This window comes from Elephas maximus, chromosome 22 (genome assembly GCF_024166365.1).
Source record: "Elephas maximus indicus isolate mEleMax1 chromosome 22, mEleMax1 primary haplotype, whole genome shotgun sequence".
Taxonomy (NCBI): Eukaryota; Metazoa; Chordata; class Mammalia; order Proboscidea; family Elephantidae; genus Elephas; species Elephas maximus.
This window is the reverse complement of record NC_064840.1, coordinates 59,127,782-59,150,614: the sequence shown is the minus strand read 5'-3', so window position 1 is coordinate 59,150,614 and position 22,833 is coordinate 59,127,782. Positions and strand designations below refer to the sequence as shown.

Genomic DNA, 22,833 nt, shown 5'->3' with positions numbered 1-22,833 from the left:
CATCGCAGCGAATGCCAAACCACAAAGCTGAAGGAGGCAAAAGCTTTAAACACAGCCACCAGCACACAAACGTAAGGTCTGAGGTTGGAGCGGGAGAGGGGGAACAGTCAGTCTGTTTTCTCTCAACTCTGGGACAGGCATGTCAGGGCTCTCACCTCCCCCCACCTTTTCCCCAACCTCCCTGCTGACCTACTCCCCCTCCCCAAAAATCGCCTTCACTTTATTGACACCAGTGTTTAACCTTTCACCTCTGGCAACCTCCACTGTTTGCTCCTTGGGAAACACGGTGACACGGTTGCCCTCTCTCCTGGTCACTCACAGAGAAAAGGGGGCAGAAAGAGCCCTGAGCTGAATGAGCTCGCTGTGCTGTACAGGCTGGGGGCTGTGTCAAATCCACAGTTTCGAAACATTTCTCAAGGAACCCTTGCAGGCACAGCCGATTCTGTCTCTCAAGAACGCTGTCTTCCCAGCGGACTTTTTGATGCTCCCATCCTGGCTTTACACGGTCCCAACTTTCCTAGCCACTGCCAGTCTCGCTTTAAGCCTAGGAGAGAAAAAAATACATTTGGAGGAATAATAATGCCTGTTGTTGTTGGATGCCATCAAGTCGATTTTCGACTCATAGTGACCTCATATGACAGAGTAGAACTGTCTCATAGGGTTTCCCAAGCTGTAAGCTTTATGGGCTCAGATTGCCAGGTCTTTCTCCTGCAGAGCCCTGGATGGATTCAAATCGCCAAACTTTCAGTTAGCAGGCAAGCGCTTAACCCTTGTGCCACCAGGGCTCCTTGTGGTAACGCCTACTATGGTGAATTCAGGAACTACAGCCAGTCTGGCAAGAGAATCTTTCCAGCCAGAAGGAAAAGGAAAGGGGAATCCAGACGAAATACAGCCAAACTTCAGACAAGCACACCACCATTCCTCTGGTCATTCTAGGATCCCAGAGACACCAGAGGGCTAGGGGACCTCAGCCCAAATGCCTTATATGCTACATTCATTTGGGTAGTCAGGGCTTTAAATTTCTTCTTAGATCCTACTCCTTTTAGCTCTATCTGGCTATAACCACAAAATGTCCCAAAACAATCATTTCTCTTGGTAGAGTCAAAAGAGTAAATATTTTATATACAATTTACACAGAAATCCAGAGATGGTTTGCCCAAATGCAAATTTGCCACCCTTCTGGAAAACAGTAAACGAAGCTTCCTGGGTTGTTCAGCAAAACTGCTTGAAAAGCAACACTGTAAAATTTTAAAACACACACAACTTCATTGAACTCAGAGAATATAAACAAGTTCGAACTCGTTACATCTTAGTTAGCAATTACCTGCATTGACTGAACTTTATGACTTGCTTTCCCAGTAATTCTCTGCTTATTGTTATTCATACTTGAATTCAATAAACGTGAAGTAGGATGATATAAAACGATTGCAACTTTTTGAGGAGGTTGTCACTGAGCTGGGAACAAAGAGGAAAAGGCCAGTGTAAAGGGCTTTCATCAAGAGGGACCAGTCCTTGGAGAAGGACATCAGGCTTGGTAGAGGGTCAGCAAAAAAGAAGAAGACCCTCAATGAGATGGATTGACACAGTGGCTGCAACAATGGGTGCAAGCATAATAACAATTGTCAGGATGGCGCAGGACCAGGCGGTGTTTCATTCTGTTGTACAAAGGGTGGCTATGAGTTGGAACTGACTTGATTAGAACCTAACAACAACAAAGCCCAGAAGTCACAAAGACTGAATTCTTCTTCTGGTTCTGTTTCCAAGTAATTGAATGTCTCTGGGCAAGTTATTAATGATAAAAATAATAATTCATTCATAACCTAGAAATAAAATTACCAGGCTGCCTTACTCTCACGTCTGGTACTACCACTATCTGCTGCTGTTGAGGCAATTCCAACTCATAGCAACCCTATAGGATAGAGTAGAACTGCCCCATAGAGTTTCCAAGGAGCGCCTGGTAAATTCAAACTGCCGACCTTTTGGTGAGCAGCCGTAGCTCTTAACCACTACTCCACCAGAGTTTTCCAGGTATGATGTAAGCTTTTTTTGATGTAAGTATCAAATTAATGTATGTGAGAGCTGTTCTTAGATTTACAGGTGAGCTGACCCTGTGCAGACCCTAAGTGTTGATTTTAAAGAACCAAAAAAAGATATTTCATTTTCAACACATATAAGTAATTTTAGATGTTTATATGGTATGCATGTATATATGTTTGAACATATTTTAAAAAACCACTGGGTTTTTTTTTATATGTTCAAACATATATACATGTGTATATTTATAATAAATATATACGCATAATGTGTATATAAGGAGTCTTAGTGGTACAGTGGTTAAGCATTCAGCTGCTAACCGAAATGTCGGTGGTTGGAACCCATCTGTTGCTCCTTGGGAGAAAAGACCTGGGAGTGAGCTCCAGTAAAGATTACAGCTTAGCCTATGGGGCAGTTTACTCTGTCATTGAGGGTTGCTATGAGTCGGAAGCAGCTCAACAGCACACAACAACATGTATACCTGTGTCACATATATATGTACATACATATATATGTACATATGTATAAAACCACACAAACCAGAGCAAAAATATCTACTCAGACACAGCCGTGCCCAACTCTTTCATAAGTGGGCTTATTGGATCTGCCATAACCTGGAGGAATATTTGAAGTAGAGTTTAATCCATTCATTCATTCCCCTGAACAGAGTCCAATTTGAAATGTCTGATTCATAGAGAGATAGAGAAGCAAATATCTTTCATTCTCTCATCCATGCGGCAATCCAGTCTGCAGCCTATTTTGAAGTGGAAAGGAGTAATAAGGCCGATCAAAAGGTACTGATATGCTTTCTAATGACGTTCCCAAAAGGAAAATTCATCCTCTTCCCCACAAACAGTCAGCTCAAGAAGTAGGGAAGGTGACACTCCTACAAGTATGCGAAGATTTTAGAATCCCATGAAAATAACAGGTGCTTCAGCCACACTTGAAGCAGCAAGGCAGAGGAAGCTGGAGGCTGTGATTTGGGGTGGTTCAGGGGAACAATGCGGCCATTGGTAAGTACTTGTTGGGGCCACTGGGCTGTGAAAGACCACCGATAGACATGCAAATGTGAAGGGGCCTGAATAGACTCCGCCAAGCTGGGTTTCCACTGGCTGGGAGGGAAAAAGCACCGGGGAGCTAGCCGAAAGCATATGCCCTGAGCCAAAAATAACGTTTGCGCTTTAAGGACTTTTAGGTGGAGCTGAAATGAGCCATTGAGAGTTTTTTTTTTTTTTTCAAGTGCCATTGGATTCTTTAAAGGCAACAATAATGTAAATCTGAAGTTTGCCAGTTAATTGGGTAGAAAAAAACACTCAGTGAGGATTCATCAATTAATCACGGAGATGCAGAAAACTATTATCTGTTAGCACCTTTTTCCTTAATTGTGATTAAGACAAATTGTCTTTTCAACATTCTTCACATGTACAATTCAGCGACTTTAGTTATGTTTATCATGGTGTCCACCCACTGCCATTACCGAGTAGTGAGTCCCCCTTTTCTCCTTCCTCCCTCCCACCCCTGGTTACCACCAGTAAAAAAAAAAAAAAAAAAAAAAAAAAAAAACCCTTAGAGATGAATTGTTGGACTATTTTTTTTAACAGTGTAGCCCAAACATCTGAATCTGTCTGTAATTCACCTGAGCTGAGATAAACAGTAGTTTGAGGTTGCCTAACACTCACCTGTGGGTTAGAGTGTGTGTGTCTAAAAACCAAAAAAAACGAACCCTTTGCCATTAACTTGATTCTGACTTATGCTGACCCTGTGTATCACAGAATAGTTACTCCACAGGGTTTTCTTGGCTGTAATCTTTACGGGAGCAGATCACCAGGCCTTTCTTCCATGGTGCCACGGGCTGGCATTGAATGGCCAACCTTTAGTGTAGCAGCCAATCACAAACTGCTTGTGCAATCCAGGGAAAGAGAGCCCTCCCGTGCCTGGAAAAGGCTTTTCTTACACAGATCCCTGAGGAGCTTCCACAGGGAAAAGCAAAGAGCAGGGCCAGCCCACCGCAGCCCCCTCCCACCCCTGAGTCTCTCCAAAGACTCAGCCTCAGAAACTTGACAGGAGCAAGTTCACTGAAAGCCTCTATCAAAATCTGGAGGAATTGCCAGTTGCTGCCATCCAGTCAATTCCAACTCATAAGGGCCCCACATCGAGTTTCCAAGTACCAGCTGGTGGATTTGAACTGCTGACCTTTCAGTTAGCAGTCAAATGCTTTAACCACTGTGCCACTAGAGCTTTGGAGGAATGGCCACTAACCTCGAATCCAAGAGAGCAGGATAGGAAAACCTTTCTTTTCAGGTCAGCTGAGTGTTAAGTTGATCATCCTGAGTTTTTACTTCCTGCCCGGTGTTGCAGGGAAAAAAACATCACAAAGTTTAGTAAAGCAAAAGAAAGTTTTATTCGGCATATATACAAAAGGGCAAAAGTGGGAAGCAGAAAAGCATGCTGCCTAAGCCAAGTCTGCCCGAGTCCAAGGAAATATTACAGAACAAACAAAAGTGGGAAAACGGATAAGCATGCTCCTAGAGCTCTGTCTGCCCGAGTCTAAAGAAACTCCAGAGTAAGCAAGAATGGGAAAATGGACAAGCATGCTGCCACTGCCATGTCTGTCTACGTCCAAGGAACGCTGCAGAATCATCAGTATATTAACATTACAAATGGGCAAAACCACTGACAGCTTCACATTTTCACAGATTGGCTAGAAACTGTGATCCTGTATTTTGAATTGCCTTTCTTAACAATCATTGGCACAGGTTTCAGTAAGGACAGTCAGGAGGACCTTCCCTGGTCCAACAAATTTTCTGTTCACTAAATGCTAATAGAAGAAGATAAGAGTGGAAAGTCTTTTGTGTTCTCTTTGATGATTTGTTTCCCTAAAAGATATTTTCCAAGATTATTTTAGCTATTGTCTTTATACCTCAGGGCCCAGTTGATGTGTCCTTGTGAGTCCTTGTGAGTCATCAACGACAGGGAATAATGATTCCAATATTATTCCTAAATCATCAGCAAAATGAAAATTAAAAAACTGTAAATGTCTTTCATTATTATTAACATTTTATTGATTCAAAAATATCTTATAAAATATTGTAACATTACAATTTTATAGCCAAGGCAATTTTCTTTATAACAAGCCCAAAGAAGCAGGAATACTGGAGCAAAAGTCACCTTACACCTAGTATATGCCTTCTTAACTTTTGAGTTGACATTTGTTGGAATTGTTGCAGTGTTGTGTATCAGTTCCTGTCTCAGATGAAGGTGTAAAAGGAAGTCTCAACAGAATGAATGACGTGGAGACAAAGGAAGCATAATGTCGTAAAATCTCTGTGAACTACTTATCTTTTCCAACATTTTTTCCGTGAGGTTCCCACAGAGTAAAACAATTCTTTCTAAAAGAAACACATTATTGAAATGTTCAAATAAATATTTTGACCAAAAATATATTGTCTACACACATACATAATGATCTATGTTTTTTTGCAAAAGACTTCTGACAATCTTAACTGAAATTTTGCTGTATAAAATAAAGGCCTCCTGAAAAACTGTTGAAAAACTTCCTCTCTCTCCCCACATCATCCTCACCCTGATTCACTAATATCCTGGAAATCAAATTGTCATTCCTCTAATTTCCAAGTATGATTGTTTTTTGTTTTTTTGTTTTTTGCTTGTTTGTGTTTTGGATGGCTTCTTTTCTCTCTCCCAAACGTTCTACATCCATTTGAAGAGACATCAACAGCCCAGGAATCTGGGACTGGGGGCTAGAAGTGTTCTGTTGCATCTTGGGAGGTGGCGTCCCCATGAGTCATTTATTGTTGGCTCAGGGCAAGACAGCAAATGCTCAGCTACCAGGGCTTGCACAAAATTTTTACATTTTCAATTATTCCATTGGTAGACTGGTCTACCAAAAACCCAGCTAGTGAGATAGAAGACAATCACACTTCAGGAGAGCAAAACCACCCCATGGAAGAATGTGCTAAATGTAGGGGTTGTATTATTTAGGATTTTTCGGTTATTGCTGTGTGGGATTGACCAGAAACCCTCTCCCTTCTACTGGAGGATTTAAAAGATATTGTTTGTGGGTCCCCCAGTGGTGCAAATGGTAAAGTGCTTAACCTCAGAAGACAGGCCTGGCTGTCTTCTAAAGGTCACAGCTTTGAAAACCCTATGCCCACATGGGTCTCCATGAGTCTGAATCTACTCCATGACTAAAACAACAACATTTGTACGTAGCACCATACATCCAGGAGAAGAAAACAAATGAACAAAAAAACCAAACCCACTGCCGTATAGTCAATTTCAACTCACAGTGACCCTATAGGACAGAGTAGAACAGCCCCATAAGGTTTCCAAGGAGCGGCTGGTGGATTTGAACTGCCAACCTTTTGGTTAGCAGCCAAGTTCTTAACCACTGGGCCACTGGGAGAGGAAAGACGGAGCTATTTCCAAGTAGCAGGGTGGCACTTGTAGTACAATCCAGGCTCAAAAAAATGATCACCCCTTGCTTCAACAAACTATGTATCTACTGTATTTCAAAACAGGATCTTAGAAAAATCTACACCCTTTTTACAATTAATGAATTTTTTCACAATAATGAAGTAACCTTAATTCTTAGTCTATAACCCAGAGCTCACCACTTGGCTCACTGAGCTGTAAGCTCTCTGAGAAGAAAACTAACAATAGTGGCGATGGTCAGTGTTGCCCAAACAAATGCTTCCTTCTCCACATTGTACTTAAGCCTATACATGTGCACAAGGCCTTCTCTATGTGAGAAGCTATGACTTGGAGAATACAGATACTAAAGACTCCTGGTTAAAGATGGAAGACTGAACATATATATTATTTTCCTTTCACTCCCCCATAAGACAGTGAGATCTGGAAAGAAATAAAACAACAATAAAATGTTGAAAGCTGGAAAGGAGATGAATAAATGTGTAACTGACTTCTTCTTGTTAGGTGCCATCGAGTCGGTTGACTCATAGCAACACTATGTACAACAGAATGAAACAATGCCTGGTCCTCCGCCATCCTCATAATCATTGCTATGTTTGAGCCCATTGTTGCAGCCACTGTGTCACTCCATCTCATTGAGGGTCTTCCTCTTTTTCAGTGACCACCTCCTTTACCAAGCATGATGTCCTTCTCCAGTGACTGCTCGCTCCTGATAACATGTCCAAAGTATGTGAGACGAAATCTCACCATCCTGCTTCTAAGGAGCATTCTGGCCGTATATCTTCCAAGACAGATTTGTTTGTTCTTCGAGTAGTCCATGGTATATTCAATACTCTTCACCAGCACCATAATTCAAAGGCATCAATTCTTTTTCGGTCTTCCTTATTCATTGCCTAGGTTTCGCATGTGTATGAGGCGATTGAAAACACCATGGTTTGGGTCAGGCTCACCTTAATCCTTAAAGTGACAACTTTGCTTTTTAACACCTTAAAGAGGTCTTTTGCAGCAGATTTGCCCAATGCAATGCATCATTTGATTTCTTGACTGCTGCTTTCCTGGGCATTGATTATGAATGCAAGTAAAATGAAATCCTTGACAACTTCAGTATTTTCTCTGTTAATCATGATGTGCGTATTGGTCCAGTTGTGAGGATTTTTGTTTTCTTTGCGTTGAGTGTAATCCATACTGAAGGCTGTGGTCTTTGATCTTCATCAGTAAGTGTTTCAAGTCCTCTTCACTTTTAGGAAGCCAGGTTGTGTCATCTGCATAACACAGGTCATTAATGGGTCTTTCTCTAATCCTGAGGCTGCATTCTTCTTCATGTAGTCCAGCTTCCTGGATTATTTGCTCAGCATACAGATTGAATAAGTATGCTGAAAGTAGCTGATTTAGCCATCCATAATTTTAAAAAGATAAATACTAAGAGAAAAGTGAAGAAATAAGAGAAGCAACCCAGTTTACACCATAGAAATCCAATAGTTACAATCAGATACCTCTGGAAGCAGGGGTGCAGGTGAGGCCAAAAATGAGAGGCAAGTCTATCTAACAGACACTGAGACCTCCACGCTGCTGGGTGATTGCTCTTTCCTTGGCCCTGGCAGCAAGTTGGAGATTCATTCACTAAGGGAGGGGTAGCGGGAAGGGTGGTAAAGCTTACAGTCTCTGGATCACAGAACAGCAAGGCACATTTCAGGGGAAGGGGATGACATACCAAAAATACAGGGTTAAAGGGAAAATTTAGATTCTGAATGTTGAGATACCTAGCCTTCTACTCCTTCTTGACATCCAGACCACTGACAACCAACCAGTTGCCATCAAATCAGTTTCAACTTGTGGCAACCTCATGTGTTGCAGAGTAGAACTACACTTCATAGGGTTTTGTGGCTGTGAACTTTCAGAAGCAGATCACCAGGCCTTTCTTCCGAGGTGCCTATGAATGGGTTTGAATTGCCAACCTTTCCATTAGCAGCCCAGCGCTTAACCGTTTATGCCACACAAAGGTCCTAGACAAGCAGGCACATAAACTTTTGGAATGGAAATTAGAAAAACCTTTTTGGGGGAATCCAATTAGAGCAACTGACAAGACCTTAAGATACTGACTTTGGGGGCTCCCTAATGGAGTGACACAGCAAAAACTCCTTTCAGTGAAACCTACAGGGATGAACTCTGCGTTCTCACCCAGGGCTTATACTAGCCTTTCTATGACCCGCTTTCAAATATGAGGGGATAGCCAAGAATAAGTAGATATTTGAGAAACATCTGTAATATGAAAGATAGGAGCCAAAGCAAACAGATAAAAATGACTTGCAGAAAACAGTTGCAGGAAAGGAAGAATGCTTCAAAAGGAATCAGAGAAATTATTTCATCCATGAAACAAGAACGAGTAATCTAAAAAAGCAACATTCAAAGAACATAAAAGCAGATCTTGGAAATTAAAATTACGGTGCCAGAAAGGAAAAACTCAATACAGGTTGGTACATAAATTTGGGAACTTTTCTCAGGAAGTGGACCAAAACAGAAGTCCACATAATTTCTTTCAGTTTTTTTTTTTTTTTAATTTTTATTGTGCTTTAAGTGAAAGTTTACAAATCAAGTCAGTCTCTCATATAAAAATTTATATACACCTTGCTATATACTCCTAATTGTTCTCCCCCTAAAGAGACAGCACACCCCTTCCCTCCACTCTCTTCGTGTCCATTCCATCGGCTTCTGACTCCCTCTGCCCTCTCATCCCCCCTCTAGACAGGAGATGCCAACATAGCCTCATATGTCTACTTGATCCAAGAAGCTCGTTCTTCATCAGTATCATTTTCTATCCAATTGTCCAGTCCAATCCCTGTCTGGAGAGTTGGCTTTGGGAATGGTTCCTGTATTGGGCTAACAGAAGGTCTGGGGACCATGACCACTGGGGACGTCCTAGTATCAGTCAGACCATTAAGTCTGGTCTTTTTATGAGAATTTGGGGTCTGCATCCCACTGCTCTCCTGCTCCCTCATGGGATCTCTGTTGTGTTCCCTGTCAGGGCAGTCATCAGTTGTAGCCAGGCACCATCTAGTTCTTCTGGTCCTAGGCTGATTTAGTCTCTGGTTTATGTGGCCCTTTCTGTCTCTTGGGCTCATGATTACCTTGTGTCCTTGGTGTTCTTCATTCTCCTTTGCTCCAGGTGGGTTGAGGCCAATTGATGCATCTTAGATGGCCACCAGCTAGCGTTTAAGACCCCAGAAGCCACTCTTCAAAGTGGGATGCAAAATGTTTTCTTAATAGATTTTATTATGCCAATTGACTTAGATGTCCCCTGAAGCCATGGCCCCAAACCCCCACCCCTGCTCCGATGGCCTTCGAAGCGTTCAGTTTATTCAGGAAACTTATTTGCTTTTGGTTTAATCCAGTTGTGCTGACCTGTCCTGTTTTGTGTGTTGTCTTTCCCTTTACCTAAAATAGCTCTTATCTACTATCTAATTGGTGAAAACCCTCCCCCTCCGTCTCCCCCCGCCCCCCACCACATAACCATCAAACAATATTTTCATCTCTGTTTAAACTATTTCTCGAGTGGTCTTAAACAACATTTGTCCTTTTGCAACTGACTAATTTCACTCAGCATAATGCCTTCCAGATTCCTCCAAGTTATGAAATGATTCACAGTTTCATCATTGTTCTTTATCAATGTGTAATATTCCACTATGTGACAATACCATAATTTACTTATCCATTCATCCATTGACGGGCACCTTGGTTGCTTCCATGTTTTTGCTATTGTAAACAGTGCTGCAGTGAACATGGATGTGCATATATCTGTTCACATAAAGGCTCTTATTTCTCTAGGATATATTCCAAGGAGTGGGATTGCTGGATCTTACGGTAGTTCTATTTCTACCTTTTTAAGGAAATGCCAAATCGATTTCCAAAGTGGTTGTACCATTTTACATTCCCACCAGCAGTGTGTTAGTGTTCCAGACTCTCCACAACCTCTCCAACATCTATTGTTTTGTGTTTTTTTGGATTAATGCCAGCCTTGTCGGAGTGAGATGGAATCTCATTGTAGTTTTGATTTGCATTTCTCTAATGGCTAATGATCGAGAGCATTTCCTCATGTATCAGTTAGCTACCTGAATGTCTTCTTTAGTGAAGCGCCTGTTCATATCTTTTGCCCATTTTTAATTGGGCTGTTTGTCTTTTTGTAGTTGAGTTTTTGCAGTGTCATGTAGATTTTAGAGATCAGGCGCTGATCGGAAATATCATAGCTAAAAACTTTTTTGCAGCCTGTAGGTAATCTTTTCACTCTTTTGGTGAAGTCTTTGGATGAGCACAGGTGTTTGATTTTTAGGACCTCCTAGTTATCTAGTTTCTCTTCTGCACTGTTGGTAATGTTTTGTATACTCTTTATGCCATGTATTAGGGCTCCTAACATTATCCCTATTTTTTCTTCCATGATCTTTATCACTTTAGATTTTATATTTAGGTCTTTGATCCATTTTGAGTTCATTTTTGTGCATGGTGTGAGGTATGGGTCCTGTTTCATTTTTTTGCAGATGGATATCCAGTTATGCCAGCACCATTTGTTAAAAAGACTGTCTTTTCCCCCTTTAACTGACTTTGGGCTTTTGTCAAATATCAACTGCTCCAATGTGGATGTATTTATGTCTGGGTTCTCAATTCTGTTCCATTGGTCTATGTATCTGTTGTTGTACCAGTACCAGGTTGTTTTGACTACTGTGGTGGTATAATAGATTCTGAAATTAGGTAGAATGAGGCCTCCCACTTTGTTCTTCTTTTTCAGTAATGCTTTACTTATCCAGGGCATCTTTCCTTTCCATATGAAGTTGGTGATTTGTTTCTCCATCTCATTAAAAAATGTTGTTGGAATTTGAATTGGAATTGCATTGTATCTATAGATGGCTTTTGGTAGAGTAGACATTTTTGCAATGTTAAGCCTTCCTATCCATGAGCAAGGTTTTTCCACTTATATATAGGTCTCTTTTGGTTTCTTGCAGTAGCGTCTTGTAGTTTTCTTTGTATAGGTCTTTCACATCTCTGGTAAGATTTATTCCGAAGTATTTTATCTTCTTGGAGGCTACTGTAAATGGTATTGATTTGGTGATTTTCTCTTTGGTGTTCTTTTTGTTGGTGTAGAGGAATCCAACTGATTTTTGTATATTTATCTTGTATCCTTATACTCTGCTGAACTCTTCTAACAGTTTCAGTAGTTTTCTTGAGGATTCTTTAGGGTTTTCTGTGTATAAGATCATGTCATCTGCAAACAGAGATACTTTTACTTCTTCCTTACCAACCTGGATGCCCTTTATTTCTTTATCTAGCCTAATTGCTCTGGCTAGGACCTTCAGCACAATGTTGAAGAAGAGTGGTAATAAAGGGCATCTTTGTTTGCTTCCCGATGTCAAGGGGAATGCTTGCAGACGCTCTCCATTTAGGATTATGTTGGCTATTGGCTTTGTATAAATCCCCTTTATTATGTTGAGGAATTTTCCTTCTATTCCTATTTTGCTGAGAGTTTTTATCATGAATTGGTATTGAACTTTGTCAAATGCCTTTTCTGCATCAACTGATAAAATCACGTGACTCTTTTCCTTTGTTTTATTAATATAATGAATTACATTAATTGTTTTTCTAATGTTGAACTATCCCTGCATACCTGGTATGAATCCCACGTGGTCATGGTGAATTATTTTTTTGATATGGTGTTGAATTCTATTGGCTGGAATTTTGTTGAGGAATTTTACATCTAAGTTCATGAGGGATATAGATCTGTAATTTTGTTTTTTTGTGGTGTCTTTACCCGGTTTTGGTGTCAGGGATATGCTGGCTTCATAGAATGAGTTTGGGAGCATTCTGTCCTTTTCTATGCTCTGAAATACCTTTGGTAGTAGTGGTGTTAACTCTTCTCTGAAAGTTTGGTAGAATTCTGCAGTGAAGCCATTCGGGCCAGGGCTTTTTTTTTTGCTGGGAGTTTTTTGATTGCCTTTTCAATACCTTCGTTATGGGCCTATTTAGTTTTTCTTCCTCTGTTTGTGTTAGTTTAGGTAGGTAGTGTGTTTCTAGAAATTCATCCATTTCTTCTAGGTTTTCAAATTTGTTAGAGTACAAATTTTCATTGTAATCCGATATGATTCTTTTAATTTCAGTTGGGTCTGTTGTAGTATTGCCCATCTCATTCCTTATTTGGGTTATTTGCTTCCTCTCCTGTATTTCTTTTGTTGGTTTGGCCAATGGTTAATCAATTTTGTTAATTTTTTCAAAGAACCAGCTTTTGGTCTTATTAATTCTTTCAATTGCTTTCCTGTTTTCGATTTCATTTAATTCTGTTCTAATTTTTGTTATTTGCTTTCTTTTGGTGCCTGAGGGTTTCTTTTGTTTCTCTCTTTCTATTTGTTCAAGCTGTAGGGGTAATTCTTTGATTTGGGCCCTTTCTTCTTTTTGTATGTGTTCATTTATTGACATAAATTGACCTATGAACACTGCTTTCACTGTGTCCCAAAGGTTTTGATAGAAAGTGTTTTCATTCTCATTGGATTCAATGAATTTCTTTATTCCACCCTTTATGCCTTCTATAACCCAGTCTTTTTTGAGCAGGGTATTGTTCAGTTTCCAAGTGTTTGATTTCTTTTCCCTGCTTTTTCTGTTACTGATTTCTACTTTTATAGTCTTATGGCCATAGAAGATGCTTTGTAATATTCCAGTGCTTTGGATTCTGCTAAGGCTTGCTTTATGACCTAATATGTGGTCTATTCCAGAGAATGTTTCATGGAAGTCCACATAATTTATGTAGACACTTCACCCTCAAGGAGGTGGATCATAACTCCACACTACTAAAGTGCGGGCTGTGCATTGAACAGGGGAAACACAAAGTAACTTTACAGTGGAGAAGCCTGACAAACACTACCTCAACCAGGTAATCAACCGTGATAAGTCATGTGGATAACATTCGCCCTTGGTAGTAGTGATGAGAAGTGTACCTCTGAGGTCTTCCTCCCAAATACCCATAATCCTAGTCTAATAATGAGAAAAATATCAGACAAATTCCAGTAGAAGGACAATCTACAAAATATTTGACTAGTGCCTCTCAAAAATGTCACGATCACCAGAAAGAAGGAATGTCTAATAAGCTGCCACAACCAACAGGAGCCAAACGAGACATGACAACTGACAGTAACATGGCATCCTGAATGGGACTCTGGAACAGAAAAATGGACATTAGGTAAAAGCTAAGGAAATCTGAATAAACTAAGGACTTTAGTTAATAATAACGCATCAACATTTGTTCATTAAAAAAAAAAACAAACAAACTCATTGCCATGGAGTTGATTCCAAATCATTGTGACCCTACAGAATAGAGTAGAACTGCCCTATAGAGTTTCCAAGCAGCACCTGGTGGATTCAAACTGCCAACCTTTTGGTTGGCACCCATAGCACTTAACTACTATGCCACTAGGATTTCCATTTGTTCATTTAAAAAAAAAAAAAAAAATTTTTTTTTTTTTTTTTTTTGTTCATTAGGTGTGATAAATGTAGAATGCTAAGATAAGATGTTAACAATAGAGGAAAAGGGGAGTAGAGTGTATGGGAACTCACTGTACCGTCTTTGCAAATTTTCTATAAATCAAAATATATTCGAATATAAAAAGTTTATTTAAAAAAAATTTAAAAAGGAAAGAAAGATGAAAAATCAGAGAGAAAAAAATATGAAAATTGGAGCATTAGTCTCAGAGGTCCAAAACCTGACAGAACACAGAAAACAAGGAATGGAAAATTTCAAAAAAATAATTCAAGAAAGCTGCATTTCCAAGTTGAAAAGGTACACAAAGTGCCCAGAAAAAGTACTTGAAAGTAGATTCACCTTAAGACACATTATTATGAAATATCAGAACACTGAGGCAAAGAGAGAATGCTAAAAGCTTTCAGAGAGAAAAAATAGCTTTCATATAAAAAAGAAAATCACAATGTCATGAGACCTCTCCACAGCAATCTTAGAAGATAATGGATAAGCTTTTCCATCTCGTTGAAGAACGTAGTTGGTATTCTGACCAGGATTGCATTGTACTTGTAGATTGCTTTGGGTAGAACTGATATTTTTACAATATTGAGTCTGCAAGCAGTCATCTAAGATACATCTACTGGTCCCATCCTGGCTGAAGTATAGGAGAATGAAGAAAACCAGACACAAGGGAAAGATTAGTCCAAAGGACTAATGGACTACAACTACCACAACTTCTACCACACTGAGCCCAGAACAACTAGATGATGCCTGGTTACCACCACCAACTGCTCTGGCAGGGATCACAATAGAGGATCCCTGATAGAGCAGGAGAAAAATGTAGAACAAAATTCAAATTCACACACACACACACGCAAAAAAGACCAGGCTGGCTGGCCTGACATAGACTGAAGAAACCCCAAGAGTATGGCCCCCAGACACCCTTTTAACTCTACTAAAGTCACTCCTGAGGTTCACCTTTCAGCCAAAGATTAGACAGTTCTATAGGGCCCAAACATACTTCAGGGACATGCTTTATAGCTCAATCACGTATACGAGACTAATAGGCACACCAGCCCAAAAGCAAAGATGAGATGGCAGAAACAGAAAGGAAAATTAGATGAATGGAAACAGAGAACCTGGAGTGGAGAAGGGGAGAGTGTTGATACATTGCAGGGTTGGCAACTAATGTCACTAAACAATTGGCGTATTAATTGTTTAACGAGAAACTAATTTACTCTGTAAACTTTCACACAAATCACAATTAAAAAAAAAAGATAATGGTGCAATTCCTTTAAAACTCTGAAGAACAATCATAGAAATTGTAAAGGACTGAATAATGACTTCCAAAATACATGTTGGAATCCTAACCCCTATACCTGTGGATGTAATATAATCAGTCAATCAGTTGAGGTCATACCAGTGTAGTATAGATTCTAAAGCTAATCACTTATGAGTTGCATAAACAGCAGCCTAGACACAGAGACACAAGCACATATAGGAGAAAGACAGATGCTATTTGACAAACTGAAGCAACAACTAGAGAGACAGAAAGAATGCGCTCTGGTAATACAGTAGCTATATGATCAGCTGATAATCAAAAGGTGGCAGGTTGAACACATCAGCCACTCCACAGGAGAAACATGTCGCTGTCATAAATACTGTTGTAGTTGTTGTTGTTAGGCACTGTTGAGTCCATTAAACATCAACTAGTTATTTTTGTACAGTGACTCCATATATTCCTTCTATCTTCTTTTGAAGCTTCCTGCATCTTTGACTATTCTCCCTACAGAATCCTTCAATATTGCAACTTGAGCCTTGAATTTTTTCTTCAGTTCTTTCAGCTTGAGAAATGTTGAGGGTGTTCTTCTCCTTTAGTTTTCTACCTACAGGTGTCTGCACATCTCATTATAATTCTTTGTCTTCTCAAGCCGCCCTTTGAAAACTTCTTGTACAGCTCTTTCACTTCATCATTTCTTCCTTTAGCTTTAGCTACTCTACATTCAAGAGCAACTGTTGGAGTGTCTTTTGACATCTATTTTGGTCATTTCTTTCTTTCCTGTCTTTTTAATGACCTTTTGCTTTCTTCATGTATGACATCCTTGATGTCATTCCACAACTTGTCTGGTCTTCGGTCATTAGTGTTCAATGCATCAAATCTATTCTTGAAATGATCTCTAAATTCAGGTGGTATGTACTCAAGACTGTACTTTGGCTCTCCTGGACTTGCTGTAATTTTCTTCAACTTCAGCATGAACTTGCACATAAGCAACTCATGGTCTGTTCCACAGTTGGCCCCTGACCTTGTTCTGACTAACGATATTAAGCTTTTCCATCGTCTCTTTCCAAAGATAAAGTTAATTTGATTCCTGTGTATTCCATTCAGCGAGACCCGTGTATATAGTGCCATTTATGTTGTTGAAAAAAGGTATTTGCAATGAAGACCTTGGTTTTGAAAAAAAAAAACTGCCCCATACGGTTCCCAAGGAGCACGTGATGGATTAGAAATGACGACCTTTTGGTTAGCAGTCGTAGCTCTGAACCACTACACCACCAGGGTTTCCAAAATATATTTATATATAATATTTACATTGTTCTTGTTGTTGCTAGGTGCCATCTAGTTGGTTCTGACTCACAGCAACCATATGTAAAACAGAACGAAACACTGCCCAGACTTGTGCCATCCTCATAATCATTGCTAAGTTTGAGCCCACTGTTGCCGCCACTGTATGAATCCATCTTGTTGAGGGTCTTCCTCTTTTTCACTGACCCTCTATTTTACCAAACTTGATGCCCTTCTCCAGGGACTGGTCCCTCTTGATAACATGTCCAAAGCACATGAGACAAAGTCTCGCCATTCTCGCTTCTAATGAGCATTCTGCTGTACTTCTTCCAAGACACATTTGTTTGTTCTGGCAGTCCATGGTATATTCAATATTCTTCGCCAACACCGTAATTCAAAGGCATCAATTCTTCTTCAGTCTTCCTTATTCGTTGTCCAGCTTTCGCATGCACATGAGGTGAATGAAGATACCATGGCTTGGGTCACTTACACCTTAGTCCTCAAAGTGACACCTTTGCTCTTTAAGGCTTTAAAGAGGTCTTTTGCAGCAGATTTGCCCAATTTAATATACCTCATTTGATTTCTTGACTGCTGCTTCCATGGGCACTGATTGTGGATCCAAGTAAAATGAAATCCTTGACAACTTCAATATTTTCTCTGTTTATCTTGATGTGTTTATTGGTCCAGTTTTGAGAATTTTTGTTTTCTTTATGTTGAGTGTAATCCACACTGAAGGCTGTGGTCTTGGATCTTCATCAGTAAGTGCTTCAAGTCCTCTTCGCTTTCAGCAAGGAAGGTTATCATCTGCATCTCGAAAGTTGTTAATAAGTCTTCCTCCAATCCTGGTGCCACATTCTTCTTTATATAGTCCAGCTTCTCGGATTATTTGCTCAACATACAGATTGAATAAGGAAGGTGAAAGATATAACCCTGACACACACCTTTCCTGATTTAAACCACTCAGTATCCCCTTGTTCTATTCGAACAATTGCTCCTTTTTCTATGTACAGATTCCTCAATGAGCACAATTAAGTGTTCTGGAATTACCATTCTTGGCAATGTTATCCATAATTGATTATGATCCACACAGTCGAATGCCCTTGAATAGTCAATAAAACACAGGTAAACATATTTCTGGTATTATCTGCTTTCTGCCAGGATCCATCTGACATCAGCAATGATATCCCTGGTTCCATGTGCTCTTCTGAAACCAGCCTAAATTTCTTGCAGTTCCCTGTCGATATACTGCTGCAGCCGTTTTTGAATGATCTTCAGCAAAATTTTGCTTGCGTGTGATATTAATGATACTGTTCAACAATTTCTGCATTTGGTTGGATCACCTTTCTTTGGAATAGGCATAAATATGGATCTCTTCCAGTGGGTTGGCTGGGTAGCTGTCTTCCAAATTTCTTGGCATAGACAAGTGAGCACTTCCAGAGCTACATCTGTTTGTTGAAATAATTGGTATTCTGTCACTTCATGGAGCCTTGTTTTTTGCCAGTGCCTTCAGTGTAGCTTGGATTTCTTCCTTCAGTACCATCGGTTCCTCATCATATGCTACCTCCTGAAATGGTTGAATGCTGACCAGTTCTTTTTGGTACAGTGACTCTGTATATTCCTTCCATCTTCTTTTGATGCTTTCTGCAGCATTCAATATTTTGCCCATGGAATCCTCCAACATTGCAACTCGAGGCTTGAATTTTTCTTCAGTTCTTTCAGCTTGGGAAATGCTGAGTGTGTTCTTCCCTTTTGGTTTCCTTTCTCCAAGTCTTTGCACATGTCATTATAATACTTTACTTTGTCTTCCTGAGCCACCCTTTGAAATCTTCTGTTCAGCTCTTTCACTTCATCATTTCTTCCATTTGCTTTAGCTACTCAACATTCAAGAGCAACTGTCAGAGTCTGTTCTGACATCCATTTTGGTCTTTTCTTTCTTTCCTGTATTTTTAATAATTTTTATTGTGTTTTAAGTGAAAGTTTACAGATCAAGTCAGCCTCCAACACAAAAACCCATATCCACCGTGCTACACACTCCCAGTTACTCTCCGCCTAATGAGACAGCCTACTCCCTCCCTCCACTCTCTCTTTTCGTGTCCATTTCACCCGCTTTTAACCCCCTCCACCCTCTCATCTCCCCTCCAGGCAGGAGATCCCAACATAGTCTCAAGTGTCCACCTGATGCAAGAAGCTCACTTGTCACCAGCATCCCTCTCCAGCCCATTGTTGAGTCCGATCCATGTCTGAAGAGTTGGCTTCAGGAATGGTTCCTGTCCTGGGCCAACAGAAGGTCTGGGGGCCGTGATCACTGGGGTCTTTCTAGTCCCAGTCAGACCATTAAGTCTGGTCTTATGAGAATTTGGGGTCTGCATCCCACTGCTCTCCTGCTCCCTCAGGGGTTCTCTGTTGTGTTCCCTGTTGGGGCAGTCATCGGTTGTAGCCAGGCACCATTTAGTTCTTCTGGTCTCAGGATAACGTAGTCGCTGGTTCATGTGGCCCTTTCTGTCTCTTGGGCTCGTAATCGCTTTGTGTCCTTGGTGTTCTTCATTCTCCTTTGCTCCAGGTGGCTTGAGACCAATTGATGCATCTTAGATGGCTGCTTGCTAGCGTTTAAGACCCCAGACGCCACTCTTCAAAGTGGGATGCAGAATGTTTTCTTAATAGATTTTATTATGCCAATTGACTTAGATGTCCCCTGAAACCATGGTCCCCAGGCCCCTGCCCCTGTTATGCTGGCCTTTGAAGGATTCAGTTTATTCAGGAAACATCTTTGCTTTTGGTTTAGTCCAATTGTGCTGACCTCCCCTGTTTTGTGTGTTGTCTTTCCCTTCACCTAAAGTAGTTCTTATCTACTATCTAATTAGTGAGTACCCCTTCCCCCCTCTCATAACCACGAAAGAAGGTTTTCTTCTTAGTTTAAACTATTTCTCAAGTTCTTATAATAGTGGTCTTATACAATATTTGCCCTTTTGCAACTAATTTCACTCAGCATAATGCCTTCCATCTTTCCTGTCTTTTTAATGACCTCTTACTTTCTTCATGTGTGATGTGCACCACTCATCTGATCTTCAATCATTGGTGTTTAATGCATCAAATCTATTCTTTAAATGGTCTCTAAATTCAGGTGGGATATACTCCAGGTCATACTTTACCTCTCATGGACTTGTCCTAATTTTCTTTAGCTTCAGCTTAAACATGCATATATATGAACAATCGATGATCAGTTCAGTAGTTGGCCCCAGCCTTGTTCTGACTGATGATATTGAGCTTTTCTGTCTCTTTCCACAGATGTAGTCAATTTGATTCCTGTGTATTCCATCTGGTGAGGTCCACGTGTACAGTTGCTGTTTTTGTTGTTGAAAAAAGGTATTTGCAATGAAAAAGTTGTTGTCTTGCAAAATTCTATCATGTGATCTCTGATGTGATTTCCATCATCAAGGCCATATTTTTCAACTACCATCCTTCTCCTACACCAGTAATTATCAATGAGTCTTGCTTGTAGGGTTGATTAAATTTAGACTGCAGAAGTTGGCAAAAATCTTCGATTTCCTCACCTTTAGCCTTAGTGGTTGGTGCGTAAATTTGAATAATAGTTGTTTCAACTCGTCTTCCTTATATTTAAAAAAAAAAAAAAAAACAGTACCGTGGAGTCAGTTCTAACTTATAGAGACCCTATAGGACAGAGTAGAATTGCCCCATAGAGTTTCCAAGGAGCGCCTGGTGAATTCAAACTGCTGACCCGTTGGTTAGCAGCCGTAGCACTTAACCACTACGCCACCAGGGTTTCCTTATAGGCATATGGATATTATCCTATCACTGATAGTATTGTACTTCGGGATAGATCTTGAAATTTTTTGATGATGAATGCAATGCCATTTCTCTTTAATTTGTCATTCCCAGCATAGTAGACCATATGTTATCTCTTTCAAAATGGCCAATACCAATCCATTTCAGCTCACTTATGCCTGGAATATCAATCTTCATGAGTTCCATTTCATTTTTGATGCTTCCAATTTTCTTAGATTCATACTTTGTACATTGCACATTCCCATTATTAATTAATGTTTGTAGCTGTTTCTTCTCATTTTGAGTCATGCCACATCAGCAAATTAAGGTCTCGAAAGCTTGGCTCCATCCATGTCATTAAAGCCAACTCTACTTTTTTTTTTTTACTTTGAGGAGGCAGCTCTTCCCCAGTCGTATTTTGAGTGCCTTCCAATCTGAGGGGCTCATTTTTTAGTGCCATATCAGACAATGTTCCACTGTTATTCATAAGGTTTTCACTGGCCAGTTTTTTCAGAACTAGACCTTCAGGTCTTTCTTTCTAGTCTGTCTCAGTATGGAAGCTCCACTGAAACCTGTCTACCATGTGACACGGCTGGTATGAAATACCGGTGGCATAGCTTCCAGCACCAGAGCGACACGCAAGCTGCCACAGTACAACAAACTGATGAAGTACTGGCATATGTATATATGTATTACATATATATCATACCATATCCACTGCTGTCAAGTTGATTCTAACTCTTAGCGAACCTATAGGACAGAGTAGTTCTGCCCCATAGAGTTTCCAAGGAGCACCTGGTGGATTGGAACTGCTGACCTTTTGGCTAGCAGTCATAGCACTTAACTGCTACGCCACCACGGTTTCCAACCCATTGCTGTTAAGTTGATTCTGCCTCACAGTGACCCTAGAAGACAGAGTAGAACTGTCCCATAGGGTTTCCAAGAAGCGGCTTGTGAATTCGAGTTGTTGACCTTTCGTTTAGCAGCTGAGCTCTTAACCACTTTGCCACCAGAGTAAAATATACAGATATACACAGGGGCAGGAAGTATACTTACTCAAAAATAGATGTGGAAATTCACATTGAAGGAATCAACCACATTCTAGGCAAAAATCAATAAGCAGAGACCCAAGTCTAACCACTTCCTAGAATTTTAAAATTATCAGGTACAGATAAAAGTTCGCTAAAGAACTAGGAATAATATATCTTAAAGGAAAAAAAAAAGGTTACCTTCAAAGAAACAAACATTACACCATTTTAGAATGCTATGCTTTAGTATATTAAGTGCTAGAAGCAAAGTATACGCATTTTGAGAAGAGGTTGTAGCCCCAGGATTACTCCCAGAAAAATTATCTTTCACGATTGAAGGAAAGATAAGAGATGGTCTATAAGCAAGGGATCTGAATTCACATATATGTATCTGTTGGAAACCCTGGTGGCATAGTGGTTAAGATCTACAGCTGCTTACCGAAAGGTCAGCAATTTGAGTCCACCAGGTGCTCCTCGGAAACCCTATGAGGCAGTTCTACTCTATTCAGAATTGACTCAATGGCAATTTTTCTTTTTTTTAATGTATCTATCTATCTATCAACCCTGGTGGGGTAGTGGTTAAGTGCTATGGCTGTTAACCAAGAGGTCGGCAGTTCCAATCTGCCAGGTGCTCCTTGGAAACTCTACGGGGCAGTTCTACTCTGTCCTATAGGGTCGCTATGAGTCAGAATCGACTCAACTGCAGTGGGTTTGGTTTTTTTGGTTTTACCTACTTATCTGGAAACCCTGGTGGTGTAGTGGTTAAGTGCTATGGCTGCTAACCAAAGGGTCGGCAGTTCAAATCTGCCAGGGGCTCCTTGGAAACTCTATGGGGCAGTTCTACTCTGTCCTATAGGTCACTATGAGTTGGAACCGACTCGACGGCACTGGGTTTGGTTTTTTTTGGTTTATCTACTTATCCTTTTTTCTCTCTATCTATCTATAGTCTTTCTGAAAGAGTCTTAAAATATTCAACCAAATGAGGGCTGAAGAAGGGAAGAATGGTGGTATTAAAGAATGATGATAAGCAATTAAGCCAGGTTAACAAAGGGTTAAATACAAATAATTATTATAACCCTGTTTAAATAACTAATTGCAAATGTTAAAAATTACTTCTGAAAGAGAAGATAAATAATGTAATAATAACAACTTAGAAACAATAATCTGACGGTTTCACAGATGAATGCTTTCAAACTTTCAAGGAACAGATAATTCCCATGTTATTTAAGCTTTCTCAGAGCATATGAAAAGATGGAAAACTTCCCAGTTAATTTTACAAAGCCTGCATAACTCTCAAAACAAAATTTAAGTAAGCACAAAAAGGAGAACTACAAGCTAATCTCACTTATTATTTTAATCTAAAATTCTAACTAAACTAATAGCAAAGGATTCCTGCAATATATTAAAAGAATAATACTCCATGACCAAGTAAGGTTTTTTCCAAGAATGAAGGATGATTCAATTGTATTAAATCAATATATATTAAC

The 22,833-nt window shown here is 40.0% G+C and overlaps 1 long non-coding RNA gene across 1 annotated transcript in view; it reads right to left on the bottom strand.

Annotated features, from left to right (window-relative positions):
* Window positions 1-247: 247 nt before the first annotated feature.
* LOC126065746 (uncharacterized) overlaps window positions 248-22,833 on the bottom strand; it is a 152,045-nt gene continuing 129,459 nt past the window's right edge. The window contains exons 8-11 of the long non-coding RNA XR_007514921.1: window positions 4,955-5,031; window positions 4,294-4,376; window positions 1,325-1,455; window positions 248-544 (exon numbers count right to left, since the gene is read on the bottom strand). This is a non-coding gene — a long non-coding RNA (uncharacterized LOC126065746). The remainder of the gene's footprint in view (window positions 545-1,324; window positions 1,456-4,293; window positions 4,377-4,954; window positions 5,032-22,833) is intronic.